Source organism: Podarcis muralis, chromosome 11, assembly GCF_964188315.1.
Source record: "Podarcis muralis chromosome 11, rPodMur119.hap1.1, whole genome shotgun sequence".
Lineage (NCBI taxonomy): Eukaryota > Metazoa > Chordata > Lepidosauria > Squamata > Lacertidae > Podarcis > Podarcis muralis.
Window position 1 is genome coordinate 38,563,337 of NC_135665.1, and position 14,764 is coordinate 38,578,100.

A 14,764-nucleotide genomic window follows, 5' to 3' on the forward strand; every position below is an offset into this window, starting at 1 on the left:
TAACAAGTACTCAATTCAACTCATTATGTAAGTTAAATTAGACTTCGATAAAATTTCAGTGGCGCGCAGTGGTTCCTAAAATGAAATGTAATTTGTGCAAGAATTTGTTGTATCTGTCACAAATATTTCCAATTAGCGGCCGTAATTATTTGATAGTTTCTGCAATTATGGCTTAAACGGGTGAATTTGGGACTGTGGAGGACCCTAATTGGCCTAAATTTGATATTTTGCATATTTGCATAATGAGGAAATTGGTAGAAAATTGTGTTCATTCATTTGTGAAAAATCCTATGAATTTTATGAATTTGAAAGCTCTGTTTGTGCAGACTGTGACTTTGCTTGCTGATCCCTGAGGAGCTCGCGCTGAATGCCTGAGCGGGCAGCGCGCCAACTTCTCCACAAGGAGGAGAGAGAGAGAGAGGGGAAAAAAAAAGAGAAAGAGAAAGAGAGAAAGGGTGGGTGGGGGAGGGGAACAGGAAGAGCCGCGGCCGCGCGCGCCAAACAACGGGAAATTCTGCGCATGCGCAAGTGCTTCAGCCTCTTCTAGGCGTGATTGCAAAGCGCTGGAGGCGTAGCGCCCGCGCGCTTTGTGCCGAGGGGGACGGGCGGTGGCTGAGAGCTGCTGCTTTTTCAGTATCTCGCGGTTCGTTTTCTGTCACATATGCCTACGCAGGTGCGCGTGAGAAAAGAGCCCGGTCCTCCTCTCGGAAGACGCTGAGAGGCTGAGCAGGCTCGTGCACGCGTGATTTTCTTAAGCGAAATGGCCAAATGCCTCTCTCCTTTTAGCGGGCGCGTTTGTGTGATCTATGGCTCTGTCAGTTTGAAACAGTTAAAAGAGAAGCCAAAGCCTGGGCTTTTAAGATGCCGGCCCAGCAACCCCATTCATCATTGCGTCGCGGCGTTTTTTAACGTCCCCGCGCTCGGCTGGGGTTAACGTCTTAACAACTCCTTTGACGCAAGGCAGAGTCTGGATCCAGCCCAAGGGGTGGGTGCTCAACAGAAGAGACCCTGTGGAAAAGAAGAATCGGGAAGCCCGCGTGAGAAAGGGGGGGGTTCCCCCCCAGAAAAACAGCATAAGAAAATATATATTCTCTGCGTAGGTTAGGAGGGAGAAAAGTGAGTTTATTATAATTGGATTTATAATTATTGCCTTAGGCCAAGGTTCAAATCCCAAGTTTAGAGGTGCTTGAAGGAGATTGAGTTATATATCACTTTGGGATTCACTTTACACACACACACACACACACACACACACACACACACACACACTATATAAATAATGATTTGCCCTGGTTTTAGTTATTCCCACATATTTTATTCTTTTTATTTCCATACTTCTTAAAAAGTACCTCATCCCTAAATAAGGAAATGGAAGTGATAATGCTAATATAGCCAATTGCAGGTAGGGGTGTGAGCAGCCCAGTTAAAGGTTTCCACTCATCAGTTGAATAAGTGGTTTAGGAAACTGGTTTTCTAGATGAAACTGAGTAAAATGAAGGAAGGGTCAGGAGGTCAGATTTCAAACCTATGAAGGAATGTAATGAGCTCGCAACTGTGTTTCTTGATCTAACGGGGCAGGTTGTCCCCAGGTGTGAGTTTAATAGTGGCCTTAGATAAGCCACTCCTTAGCATTTGAACAGTGACTTCTTGAGACAAGAATTGGAAGTACGTTGCAAGCCTTTGTGTGCTGTATGTGTTTATGTGTTGGAGTTCACATACTGTTTACTCCTGTTGGATGAACTATCAAGGGCAGGGCAGAGCGAGGCTACCCTGTGCCTTCTAAGCTAGCCTGCCGCACTCAGGTATCATGGAGGGTGTTGTCCCATTGTCAGTGTTGAAGTGATACTAAACTGCCAGTCTCGGTGGCTTTTGTACATGAAGGCACTATCTGCTTCAGGTAGCCCAATGTTTTGGGCTGGCCCTTGTCAAGGGAAGCAGTGGTTCAGTTGGTATGGGGGGGAAACTATGTACAGTTTAGACCTGGGGTGGCCAACCTGGTGGCCAACCATAGCAAATGGTCAAGAATGAGGGGTATTCTAGTTTACATCTTCTGGATGCTGGGAATCCCTATTCTAGACTAGAGATTTTGTGTAGTGAGGGATGGTGAGTTGATGTAAAGAACAGATAAAAAGCATTGTGAGCAGCTAAAAGGAAAACATCTCTCTGGACCTAAACACAGGATAGTTGTGTGTGTTCTTTGTGGGAAGGTGGACTTAAAAGTGCTATTAACCAAGAATGTGAAGGTTGGGGGTGGCGAGTTTTTCATATTATTCAGCACACATTCATATTTAAATAGCTTGTTAAACGTTTGGTTGCAGTTTTCAAGTACATGTAATATTTAACTTTTCATGCAGGAAATACATACTCTTGAAACAGTTTAATTATTAGGTTTAAACTCAAGTTGCAAATCACATACTGTACTCTGGAGTTGTTTTATTTGAATGAATGGACTTACTTTGGTGATAGAGACTTAAGGAGTATGAGCTCAGTTTTACCACTAATATTTTCTCTTACGATTTGTAGCTAGGCATTAAAAGAAAGCAAGTCTATATTTGTGTCACTTAAAAAATATATATTTTGAATTCTGAATCCACAAATCTACCCCCTGTCCAAATGGAACAAAGAAGTCTTCAAAAGTTGCAAATCCTGACCTGGGAATATTACGGTATATAACATTCCGCTAGAGAGTTTTATATACTTCATTTTATGTCCCCTGGGTAACTTTACTGGGTTAGCACTTTCCCTATTGCCATGGAGCTGCATAATATGTGAAGATGTACTGCACTCTAAATGCTTAAGTGCTCTGTCTTACAGTGCTTTCCTGGTAAAGGTCAACATAAATTCATCTTCCATTGATGCAGCATTTGTTTTTGGCTTCTAAAGCACGCTGTGTTAGGGATGGAAAAGAATTTCCATTAAAATGTAAACAGTGAATGGACAGGTATATGGAACTACTGCTGAGCATTTGGCAGTGTTCTCTTTTTTGTACGTGTGATTGGGTGGTTTGGGGAGCTCTTAAGTTGAGATATGTTCTAATAAGTGTTCTTTGGCCTCTTTTTTCCATGGCTTGATCTCATACTTATTCCAGAAGATACTGTTGTGCACACCTGTGGCTTCAGAGCTGCAAATATGAAAAAGGTAGCAAGCACACCTGTTTCCAGCAGAAAATGAGTGCTTGGTGGGAAATCCTGATTCAAACACCAGGGGTTGTTTGTGCATGCATTCTTTTTGAAATAGACATGCATGCTTACCCTTCCCAAATTATTCCTTCATGCATTATAATACAAAACCATTGTAGAAAGTGTACAGCCAAAGGCCACACTATTAGGTGTACTTAGAAGGGGGGGAAATCTCATTTGATTGCAGTGCAATCCTAAACATGTATAATAGGAAGTTAATTCTCCATTTAAGTCTTTGAGACTTATGGAGCAAGCCTGTGTATGCCTACACAAAAGTATATACCCCACTGATACAGTAGGAGTTATTCCCAAGTGTGAGTGTGAAGGATTGTGGCCTTACTTCCAAACAAGCATATATAGGATCATACTGTGAGGACTGTTTAATAGTGCCAGAGATCATCACTTCTTTTTCATAAAGGACAGCTTACAGTGCCCCTAAGTTCTTGATTAGCCGGGTCACAGAGCCTGCAATGGCCAAGTTCAGGATGGTAACAAAACTAATGTTGCCTTAATTTATTTATTTAATATGCTTCTATCTTGCCTTTCTATTAATCAAATTTTTAGGACTGCTTCATATATTAGTTATAATGTGCACTTGCTACAGAACTGTGTTGAGTACTTGCTAAAATTGTAACATGAAGCTCAAATAGCTTTTTGTTGTTGCTTGTGTATGTCATTCAGACTTGTTAGAGACTTTGGGCTCACCAGGGCTTTGTTGTTGTTTGGTCGTTTAGTCGTGTCCGACTCTTGCACATATACCTGCTGGTAACCAGGGCTTACCTCAGTGTATTTCTGCATTGTACATGAGATGGGGTGTGGGTGTGCTTGTGGGAAAGCTGTGTGTATTTCACTGTATTAGCAGGTATACAGCACAGCTTTGTAATGCATAACTCTTAACATTGTCACATAGTTGGGACAATACTGGCCAGGATCCAAACAACTGTGAAACTAGTTCCATGAACCCAAGGAGGCTTTAGATTTGTTTCTCTTGAACATTAGCCTCACACCATGCTGCACAGCAAATCTCTTTTGAAACTGTAGGGAGTTTAAGAGGGGAATAAAGGACTCCACTGTGCTGTATGAGCTTAAGCAGTTCTTTAGATCTCAGCTTCTCAAACCATAGATGTAGGAGCCTATGGAGAGGGCAAGATAGCTCTATGGTAGTAAATGTATAAAACAAATATAATAAACTTATTAATTGGCAAATAGGTGATCTTTCATAGTACATCAGAAAACCACCACCTGAGGTGTGTGCCTCACTCTGCCAAATTGTAGGATTAGTCCCTGAGACTGTAGGTGATCAGAAACGCTAAGCACAGAGGGAAAGACATAACTTGCTGAAATGGAGTACAGAAAATGCCTGAAAGGTGGACCAAATCTAATATTTTGGGGGCTGTTTGCATTTACAGGTAATCCGATAGTTTGGTGGGGAAAACAATTATTATAAAAAACATTTCTAGGCAATTGCCTTTCTAGACAACTGATCTTAACCCCCATCTTCATGAGACTGCTGTTCAATATTTTTGTAAAAACTGCTAAGTCAAGTCATCAAGAGATTTGTAGTGTGGCATCAAGCATATGTGAATGACACAGAACTTCCTGCTTTTCCTATTTCATCTAATTCTGGTCAGGTGGTGAAAATGCGGAACCAATGACTGGGATTGGTAATTAAGTGTATAAGAAAAGGTGGAGGTTATGTTGGTGGTCAGTTTTGTTGTGTGGGCTGGTGGTATTCAAACCTATTCTGGATGGGGTTGCATTTCTAAAGAATGACATCTGTGGTTTGGGGATACTCCTAGATCCAACTCTCTCTTTAGAAGCACAAGTAGCCTTGCAGCAGTTTTCCAAAGTGTTGCAAGTTGCTGTAAAGTACAGCAAGAATATAGCTGCAGGATTGCTAACTAGGATCAGGTAGTGGGAAACCACCTTGTTTGTGCTTAAGCTAGGAATGGGGACCCTGTGTTGAATAATAAGCAGCTAGGGAAGAAGGAGGAGAGGATAGAGGTTGAAAAAAGAGCTGTAAGTGTGGGAGAGCCCTATTCCCATCCTCTGGTCCCTCTGGAAAGCTCAATAAAGCTGCTGTACCTGGAACTGGTTGTAGACAGTGCAGCTGAATGGGACACAGCTGTGGGCACCCACCTTGGGTCTGCCCATAAAAAGCAAGTCTCAAGTGAGAGACTAGGATGATGTCTGCTGTTTCCAGGAGCTCTTCTCGTTGTGAGACTTTTCTGGGTGAGCTGAGAGTTTGTTTGGACCTTGGGTGAGAACCTGGAGGAGGCTGAGAGGGAGAGTGTCAAAAGGAAAATGAATTGATACTGATATATATATTTGTAGCTTTGTATTACTTCTTATATGTAAGTGCATATTTTTGTAATATTTTGTTTAAGTTGTATTTTGTACACTGTGTAGATATATTTTTAGTATATTAAATGGTATAGAAATTAAATAATCAAAATAAATACTCAAATTACCATTGTCCATACTAGTTGGGTCTGATGGGAGTTGGAGTTCAACAACATCTGGCAAGTCACCATCCCTGGTTTAAGTAGTTAATGTTGGCTCACTTCTAACCCTGATTCAAAGTACTGGTGTTTGATTGTGAAGCCACTGAGAATTGGGTACTTGTAGGATCATTCTATAGCTACTGTACTTGCAAATGATCACTGTGCTTATTTTGTGTACATTTAAGCTGTAATTGAATGGTCACCAACTACACTTTTGCATGTCATTGACACTTGACCCCACTGTTTACGTTTTTTAACACACACACCCCTTATAATATATATATATACACACATACCAATTGAGGATAGCATTTTGTGCATCTGAAGAAGTGGGATCTAGTTTATAAAAGCTTATGCTGTAATAAATATGTTATCCTTTACAGTGTCACAGGGCTTTTTGTTGTTTCTGTTTTCTTAGAGTAAGTTCTTATGTTTTAAGAGATGGAGAACAAGCCATTGTTATGCTTCTTGTTACCAGCAGGTACGGTATATGTGCAAATATACCAGCATAGCCTCATTTGAATGCCTGGTACCACCTCTCCCATTTCATCCTAAGACTATGATTAGATGTAGATTTCATGGCTTAAAAATCAAAGTTTTTTCTTCCCACTGTGCATTACTGTTTTTCTGACAGAGATTGCAGTAGAGTATTGCACACTATTCTGTAATATTTTGGTAAGCCTGATAAAGGTATTGTAATAATATGGATTTTGAATGTTCCCTTTATACTACTGCTTTATGAGTGCTTTTGTAGAGACTACATTGTAATCTTCTAGAATATGCTTTTAAAAAGCCACAAAGTTAAAAACATGCCTCCTTTGTTTTTCTCTTTAGGTCAATTTTGTATACTCTGCCAGCTCCAGTGATGAAGAACTAGGATAGATATCAACTAATTGCAAGGCTGTACTTCCATCCGTTACAAAGGAACAGGTATGTGTTATTAGCAGTGCAGTCAGACTAGCTTTACTTTGGAGCTAATAAAATCAAATCTGGTATAGATGGGTGATTTCTTGTTTGTTATTTTTGGCACCTGGAATGGTAATCTGAAATAGTTGAAATAACTCATCCAGTTTTGTTCTGGCTCAAAATTGTTCCATTTCTATTTGTTATTTTTCACTATATCAGTACCTATTTTCTGTTCTACATATGGCACTATGGAGTTCCAAGAGTAGCGGATGCAATCCCAAGGAAACTAAGCATGTTCAAATACTATAGAAATCAATTAAATGGAAAGGCATTAAATTTCCCCTGCATTGCACCTAGCTATTGCAATCCAGTTAAAAGTGGTTGCAGGTAGAGTTGTGATGGGAACGGGTCGTTGCTCAGTAGTAGAATTCAGTTGTCCCTAACCCTCCAGTTTGCGGATGAGTGTCTGAATGAAAGTGGTGTGTACTGACACAGTCCTCCATCAGGAGAGGATGCGGGATCCAAACCCAGCCTTTTACACACTGGACCTCATAGACTTTACATGATAACATAGAAACAGCCAAAGTTCTACTTTCCTTCACTTAAGATTTTGGCTTCAAATGCTTGGGACACATGATCAATTCACTTAAATTAACTATCTGACTAGGGTTTTCCCCTAGAGCCTTCTGGGGATGGTAGGCTCACACCCTTTCATTATCTGTTTCTAAGCATTCTCTCTGCTGTGGGGAAATCAATGGGGACTGTTTGTCATTATGTTTGGGGGAAAATCAAGCCACTTACATGGGGTCTTGGATTTGGAAGCGTGAATTTAGAAGCCTTTCTGCAGGCTCCTATCTTTGGAAATGTTGGCTCTGAATTCTTTTCAGATTTGTCAAAATAAGAATAAAAATATTTTCTGGTTCGGCTAGAAAACCATCACTTAGTTGGCTCAGCTTGGTTTCCCACCCCCTCTAGTATCTTCTGCAGTCCATCTGTTGAAATGTGAAGCCAAAATGCTTTAGAATTATGTTTTCATAGGGAATTCCCTGTTAATTAGTTATTTCTCTCTGCCATGTGTAGCACACTGATGATATCAGCTATTTTAAGTCCATAAAATGCAATCAGCTGCTCAAAAAGTTTTTTCTCTCTCCTAGGAATCATTTATTTTCTCTGGTTATAAACATGCCGCATTTGAACCTTGGCATGTTGATCATTTGAGCTGCCAGATCTGTTTGCAACACTAAGGTCAATATCCCTGCAACACTGCTGACATAAGAGTGGCATTGCCTTACTGTAGCAGGCAGTAAGCACCATCATTTGTGCAGAATCTTTGTTGTTTTAAAAAATATATAATTTCCCACATCCATAATTCAGAATGAATGCTACATTGGGACATAATTTGATTAAAAATGGCTCCCTTCAACTGTCTGTTCTGCATTGACAACCATATTGCACCTCAAGAACAAGGGGCAGGCTTAAATGTATTTTATGTAAAAGTGCAATGATCACCTATTGATGGGGACATAGGAATGGGGTACTTTGAATCATCTCCATCCCCCAAACAAGTGACTGATACTGTGAAAGTGGGTGAAAGTACTGGCCATCTGATTAGCTTCGTGCACAAGTGGATCCGCCTTGCAGAATCCATTTCAATGTAAGAACATAAGGAGAGTCCCAATGATACAATGTAGACCAGCATCCTGTTTCCAACAGTGGGTGGCTAAGATTCCTCTGGAAGTTGGCAAGCAGGACATACAAGCAAAAGCTTTCCCTTATTATTTATTCCCAGTGTTTGGTATTCAGAGGCATACTGCCTCTAAACACAGAGCTTGTATTTAGCAAAAATGCAATATGTCTGGTAGGCTATTTCTGAGTATGCACTCCCATTTTACCACAGAAAGAAACATTTGTTTCTTGTTTCACCATCAGTGAAAATTTCTTCCTTTGTCTCTCATTTGAAAAATACATTAATATGTCAGTTCTTAAACCCTTTTTGTAAGAAATTGTTACGCATGCAGATCAGAACAGAAGCATTCATTAGTACAGTATTAGTAGTAGGAATAATATGTGCCATCAATGTGCATGGCATTTTACAGAGTACAAGAGGACAGGTCCTTGCACTGAGGACCTAACAGTCTAATATTCATGTGATTAGGATCTAGTCACATGACCTAATGCTGGAAAACCAATTTTTCATAAGAATTATATATGAGAAAAAGGATTTGAGTGTTAAATCAGGGAATGAATTCTCACGGTTACCAAAGTGTGGTAAGTCACAATAGTAGAATGGGAAGAAAGCTTTTATATATTTTTAAACTGAAAATTTAAAAATTCTATAAGATAGAAGCCCAGTCATTAATTTTTTAGGTTGTTAGGTTGATGAAAATGGCTAATGTTGAATATACTGTTTGTAATCCTATTCCCCCCCACCCCAATTTATTAACATTTCATCATTTATACAACTTCAGACATCTGCATAACAGTAACAGTGTTTACAACTGTGTTTACAAGGGTACCTGAATTGGGATAAGAATAGCTAACAGATATATGTGCAGTTACAGATAGGTAGCCGTGTTGGTCTGCCATAGTCAAAACAAAACAAAAAATTCCTTCCAGTAGCACCTTAAAGACCAACTAAGTTAGTTCTTGGTATGAGCTTTCGTGTGCATGCACACTTCTTCAGATACACAGATATATGAGCTTTAATGATATGGTTAAGATTTACCAAAGTTCAAACAAATGGGATAAATAGTGTTTTTCAGCAGTCTCTTTTCTCATTTGTTCCTCCTTCAGCTGTATACTCTTTCTGCCTTTCCTTCATCTGTCTACCACCTGTTCTGTCCCCGTTCTTCAGCTGTTCTGCCTATGAGTGCCCTGCCCCTTAGCTTTTCTTCTGATGAGTCATCTTCCCACTTTGCAGTCCTCAGATTCCTTCCCCATGTCTCTTGTTTCAACCAAACAGAGCTTCAGCTTTCAACACATAGGCTGGATTAATTCAATGAAGAATTAAAACTTTCAGAAGCATTCTATGACATCACAGTTCAACCTATCACTAGTAGAGATTTCAAGATTACACAAAAAACCCTGTATTATAGTACAGATGCAGGTGTATTACAAAACTTACCCTTAGGCCATGTTTGCCAAAACACAGAAGCCTTAGGTTGCCTCTGATAAATATTCACACACTGTGGAAAGAGAATTCCACAGTTGGGAAGCAACCATTTTGAGGATTTTCTCAAAAGACAGACCTGGCAAGTGGAGGAGCTTTGAGTGCTAGGCTATCCTAAGCCCATGGCAGTTCCTAACTGTGATCATAAAGCACAAAGATAATGGAACAGCTGAAATGTGATTTCCCCTCAACTCCCAATGCACATGTTTATGATTTAAGTACAATTTGCTCTGCAAGGTCTAAATAGATCACAGTAGCAAGGGTTCCAAGGTTTTCACCCTTTAAGATTGAAACAGATGTTGGGCAGCACCTCTTAGATTCTATGGTGCTTCGTTGATACTCCTAAAAACATAATGGTTTGGATAATAAGATTTGCCAGTGGAGTTTTGCTTATAAAACAAGGCTTTCCCAATTCCTCTACCCATCTGTACCCCATCACACACAAGGTTGAAAACACAAGTTTGTGTGCAGTTTGTTATTTAAATTATACTTTTCATTGAGTACACTTTTAAATTTTATAGCAAGTTACTCAGTATTTAATGACAAATGCATCCATTGCCAAGTAAAAAGGCAGGCGTGGAACACCAGCATTTGTGTTTTTAGGAGTACATGTTGCATGTTTCAGTTCCATGCCTTAATCTGTAGCAGATACAGTGTTCCTGAGTAAATTTCATGGCTGAGGCAGGTTTTGAATCTCCCCTGTGTAAATCAACACATTCCCCAGCGCACCTTTCTGATTTCCCTTAGTACAATTATATATGCTTATTTTCAAGCATCATATGCAAGGCACTAGATTGAATCTATGGTTTAAAACAAATATTTAGATGATGGGCTGAGAGGGGGATTATTTACCACAGCAGAGAATGTGAGCAGGGACAAGATTATGCTAGGAACATCACATTTTATTTTTTTCTCAAGACTGTATAAGGTAGCTGGCACCCACAAAGGAATATTATAACACTTTGAACAAATCAATCCTGATTCTATTTTCTCTTTCTGTTGGTAAAACATTTTCTTTTTTTTACACATCCAAATAAAAATAAATATCGCCAGTAGGGGGAATAGATGTATAAAAAACAAACTCAAAAATATTTTTATGATATGAAAATGATTTGAACAGCATTAAGCAGTACATCTAAAATTCCTGGAGCATAAATGGGTTTACCACATATTTTCATATGAAGAAAATGTCAAATGGTGAGTATGTGTCTGAATTTAGATTTCTGGAAGCACTTGTAGCAGTAATTTACCCTTTCTGCACCATAATGCAATATATGGCTTTTATAGTGAGCTTGGGTTATTGTGTCACTTTCCTAGCTTTTCATTTCTGCTAATAATGAAACTGAGGAAAGAATAATGAGTGAAAGAATGAAACCATCATGATTCTGTCATGGTTGTACGTTCCTTCTACTGTCTACAAAAAACCCCCTGAGAACTGGTTCTAGGCCTTCCTTGTAGGTTTGAGTTAAAAATACATGGATAGCTCTAGTTTAAAATCTCCATCTGCTACATCTCAGTATATGGAGCAGCAGCTCTCCAGGGAGGGTTTCCCCTGAGGCTTCTTCTTTAAATTAAAGATTTCAAAGCTTTTAATGACACTAACATTTTCTTCTTACAACCTGATTTGTACCTCCACACACCTCAGTATGCTTATTTATTTCACCCATTCAGTCGCTGCCCAACAAAAGGCGCTAAAGAGAAGGGGAGAGAGCAGTACGCATAGGGTGGCTTCATAAAGTGTCAGGAATCTGGAGATGGTCTGGTTTTGCCCACCTGTTAAAGGCTACTTCTGTAGTAGTTTAAGATCCATTGTTCTATTTGCAGGCAAGTGGATGTTCTTCTGTGCTGGAGGACCAGCCTCTTGTCTTTAGAGTAGTTTTCCATGGCTGCAGGTGTTGTGCTGTAGTGTTAGCATCCACACCAGAAGCGTATTCTGTATCCCAGTAGCCTAAGAATGCCAGGACCTCAGTCCTTGACCATGTGAAATATAAAGAAGGGTGCCACTGTGAAGGTGCAGAGTGATTTTCTCTTTCATCACAGAGTAACTAGAGCTACCTCCTACATATATGGGTTTGAGGGTAGCATTTTTAGGTTTGAGGATGTGGCTTCCAAGCAAACTTGAGCCCTGACACCTCTCTTTTTAGAAAGCAATTGTAGCAGCATTCACAGGCTGATCCCTGCAAGGTGTAAAAGCATTATAGTTAGCAGGGAACCCTGCAGTCTCAAGGCCTAAATACACATTACAGATATGTGCAAGGATCCCTTGATGGATGCTTTGCCCTTTTTCTAAGCAAGGATAGCTTTGGGAGGGGGATGTTTAGAGAGTAGAAGTGTCGGGGGAGAGGGGGCACTTAACCTTTCCCAACCCACTGTTTCTCTGCTCCAAGTCACACCTTCAGCTGTTTTATCCCTCCTCTCCAAATCCATGGTGGCGATTTGGAGTAGAAGAACATTGGGCAGAAAAAACAATTACTTTCCTTTTCTCTTCCCATACCTGCTTTTTCTCTGCTTTAACCACCTGAAGCTGCTTCTACTTAGAAAAAGAGGCTGTGGGATTTGTTGCATGTAGACGTCCAACTACATGGAACACCAAATCTTATCGCATATTGTTTAACATTGCCTTCCGTTAAGAGTTTGGGTGTAATCCTTGACGCCTCCCTTTCCATGGAGGCGCAAGTTACAGCAACAGCCAAGGCGACATTTTTCCACCTTTGCCGCATCAAGCAGTTGGTCCCTTACCTTTCCCGCCCCGACCTGGCCACAGTGATCCATGCGACGGTCATCTCCAGGCTTGACTACTGTAATTCGCTCTACGCGGGGCTGCCCTTGAAGCTGTCCCAGAAACTCCAGCGGGTACAGAATGCTGCAGTGAGGCTCCTCACAGGGTCTCTGCCATGGGAGCATATTCACCCAGTGCTTTTCAAGCTGCACTGGCTCCTGGTGGAGTACAGAGTCAGATTTAAGGTGCTGCTTTTGACCTTTAAAGCCCTTCACGGCCTAGGACCCTCGTACCTACGGAACCGCCTCTCCTGGTATGCCCCACGGAGAGCTTCAAGGTCCATAAATAACAACACCCTAGTGGTTCCAGGCCCTAAGGAAGTTAGACTGGCTTCAACCAGAGCCAGGGCCTTTTCAACTCTGGCTCCGGCCTGGTAGAACGCTCTGCCTCATGAGACCAGGGCCCTGCAGGATCTGATTTCTTTCCACAGGGCCTGTAAGACAGAGTTGTTCCGCCTGGCCTTTGGCCTGGAGCCAATTTGATTCCCTCCCTCCCTCTCTTTCTTTTTTCTTTTCCTTCTCCTCCTGCGATGAGGCTACATTTTAATATTTTAATGTTCCATTATTTTAATGTATTTTATTTTTGTTTATAAGTTGTAATCATTCATCTTGTTTTTATTATTGCTTGTAAGCCGCTCTGAGCCCGGCCTTGGCTGGGGAGGGCGGGGTATAAATAAAAAATTATTATTATTATTATTATTATTATTATTATTATTATTATTATTAAGTAATATAATGAAAGTCACACCAAACCCTTTAGTTTAAAGATATATCTGTATAACACCAGGAGGAGCACTGGTATGGACAAACTTGGTTATAATGTCAAAGGAAACAACAAAGATTTTTGAAATAAGGTTCCATGAGTTAGGTAGACTGCAGCTATAATTCCTTGTTATCAGTGGGACTGGTCTGTGGAAGTGGAACATAGATCTGACCCACATGTAGAATTAACAAAAAGAATTGGCTGGGCACCTAGATTCAAAACATAGGGCTTTTCACACTCTTCAGCATGAGAGAGTCCCCAGCAGAGTTAAAAACATTTTCAGAGTTAACTAGCAGCATAGCATGGAATATAGGTTGTCAAACTCTTTTGTATATCCTGTTTAGTCTGCTTAGAGCTCTTGCAATGAATAGACTACATACCACTAAGTAAATTTTAAAGCTTTACTTACTAAATCCAAAGGTCTGATTCATGCATTGTTCTATCCAGCAGCAAGAAGAACACAAGTAGATTATTCTTGGGTACAAATTACACAATACACAAAGTTCAAACATGTGGATCACATGGTGAGAAGAGAGTGAGAGAAGGAAAGAGAAGCAGCTTCACTTCCTCACAGAGGTAAGGGTGTGTGACCTAGCTGAGTCTAGGGTAGTGTTTCTCAAACTTGGGCCTCCAGCTGTTACTGGACTACTACTCCCATCATCCTTGACCACCGGTCCTGCTAGGTCCAGCAACAGACCTCTCTGGTCTTAAGCCCTTCATGCACTGAGTAGCATCTATGCATAGTTATATTTGACTGGACTGCAGTTTCCCACAATTTTTGCCTGTTATGTAGAAGCTAAGCAACAATTCCTGCAGTATGGGTGTAATGACTTGTGTGACATTGTGCTAGTGAAGCAATCAGTAAGCCCTTTGGTTCCCAAATTGGGGGTGGGGGGGGGGGGCGGGGCGGCAGCAGCAGAGATTTCATATTGCTTGTAGGAATGGGGGAGAACTCTGCTTCAGTTCAGCATTTTAAAATTGTAAATCTACCTAACTTGCATTTTCCCAAACAATATGATAACCAAAACATAGTTTTCCTTTGAAATAAGTACTTCTCAAAGAAAGTGTATATTAGGGGAAAGTGAGCATGCAAATGCACGCCAGTGAAAATATAATACAAAAGTACATTATTAGGGAAAATTTCATACAAAAATGTATAAGGAGAAATGTACACAAAAATGCTAATGATTTTTAATGGCTTAAAAAAATTCACAGTGATGAGGAAATGTGACAAACTGAATTAAGGCTGGAAAAATAAGAAATTGAGAGAAGTGAAAGATTCATTCTTCCCTTGTTGCTTGCTGATTGTTTCCCCAAACTTTTTAATGGTTCAGGGGAACTAGCAAACTTACCTTGGATATAATAGTCAGATATTTTGTCATTTTTGGAAAAAAAAAATTATTAACAACCTGTGGCAAGATCATTGGCAGAGCTCTTGCTGTCCAGGTCCCTTCCCCCAAGAAGC

The 14,764-nt window shown here is 40.4% G+C and overlaps 1 long non-coding RNA gene across 2 annotated transcripts in view; it reads left to right on the forward strand.

The window, feature by feature from the left end:
* The first annotated feature begins 488 nt into the window (after positions 1-488).
* Positions 489-14,764, forward strand: part of LOC114606678 (uncharacterized) — a 137,359-nt gene continuing 123,083 nt past the window's right edge. For both annotated transcript variants that reach the window (XR_013394687.1, XR_003708931.2), the window contains exons 1-2: positions 489-1,116; positions 6,518-6,613. This is a non-coding gene — a long non-coding RNA (uncharacterized LOC114606678). The remainder of the gene's footprint in view (positions 1,117-6,517; positions 6,614-14,764) is intronic.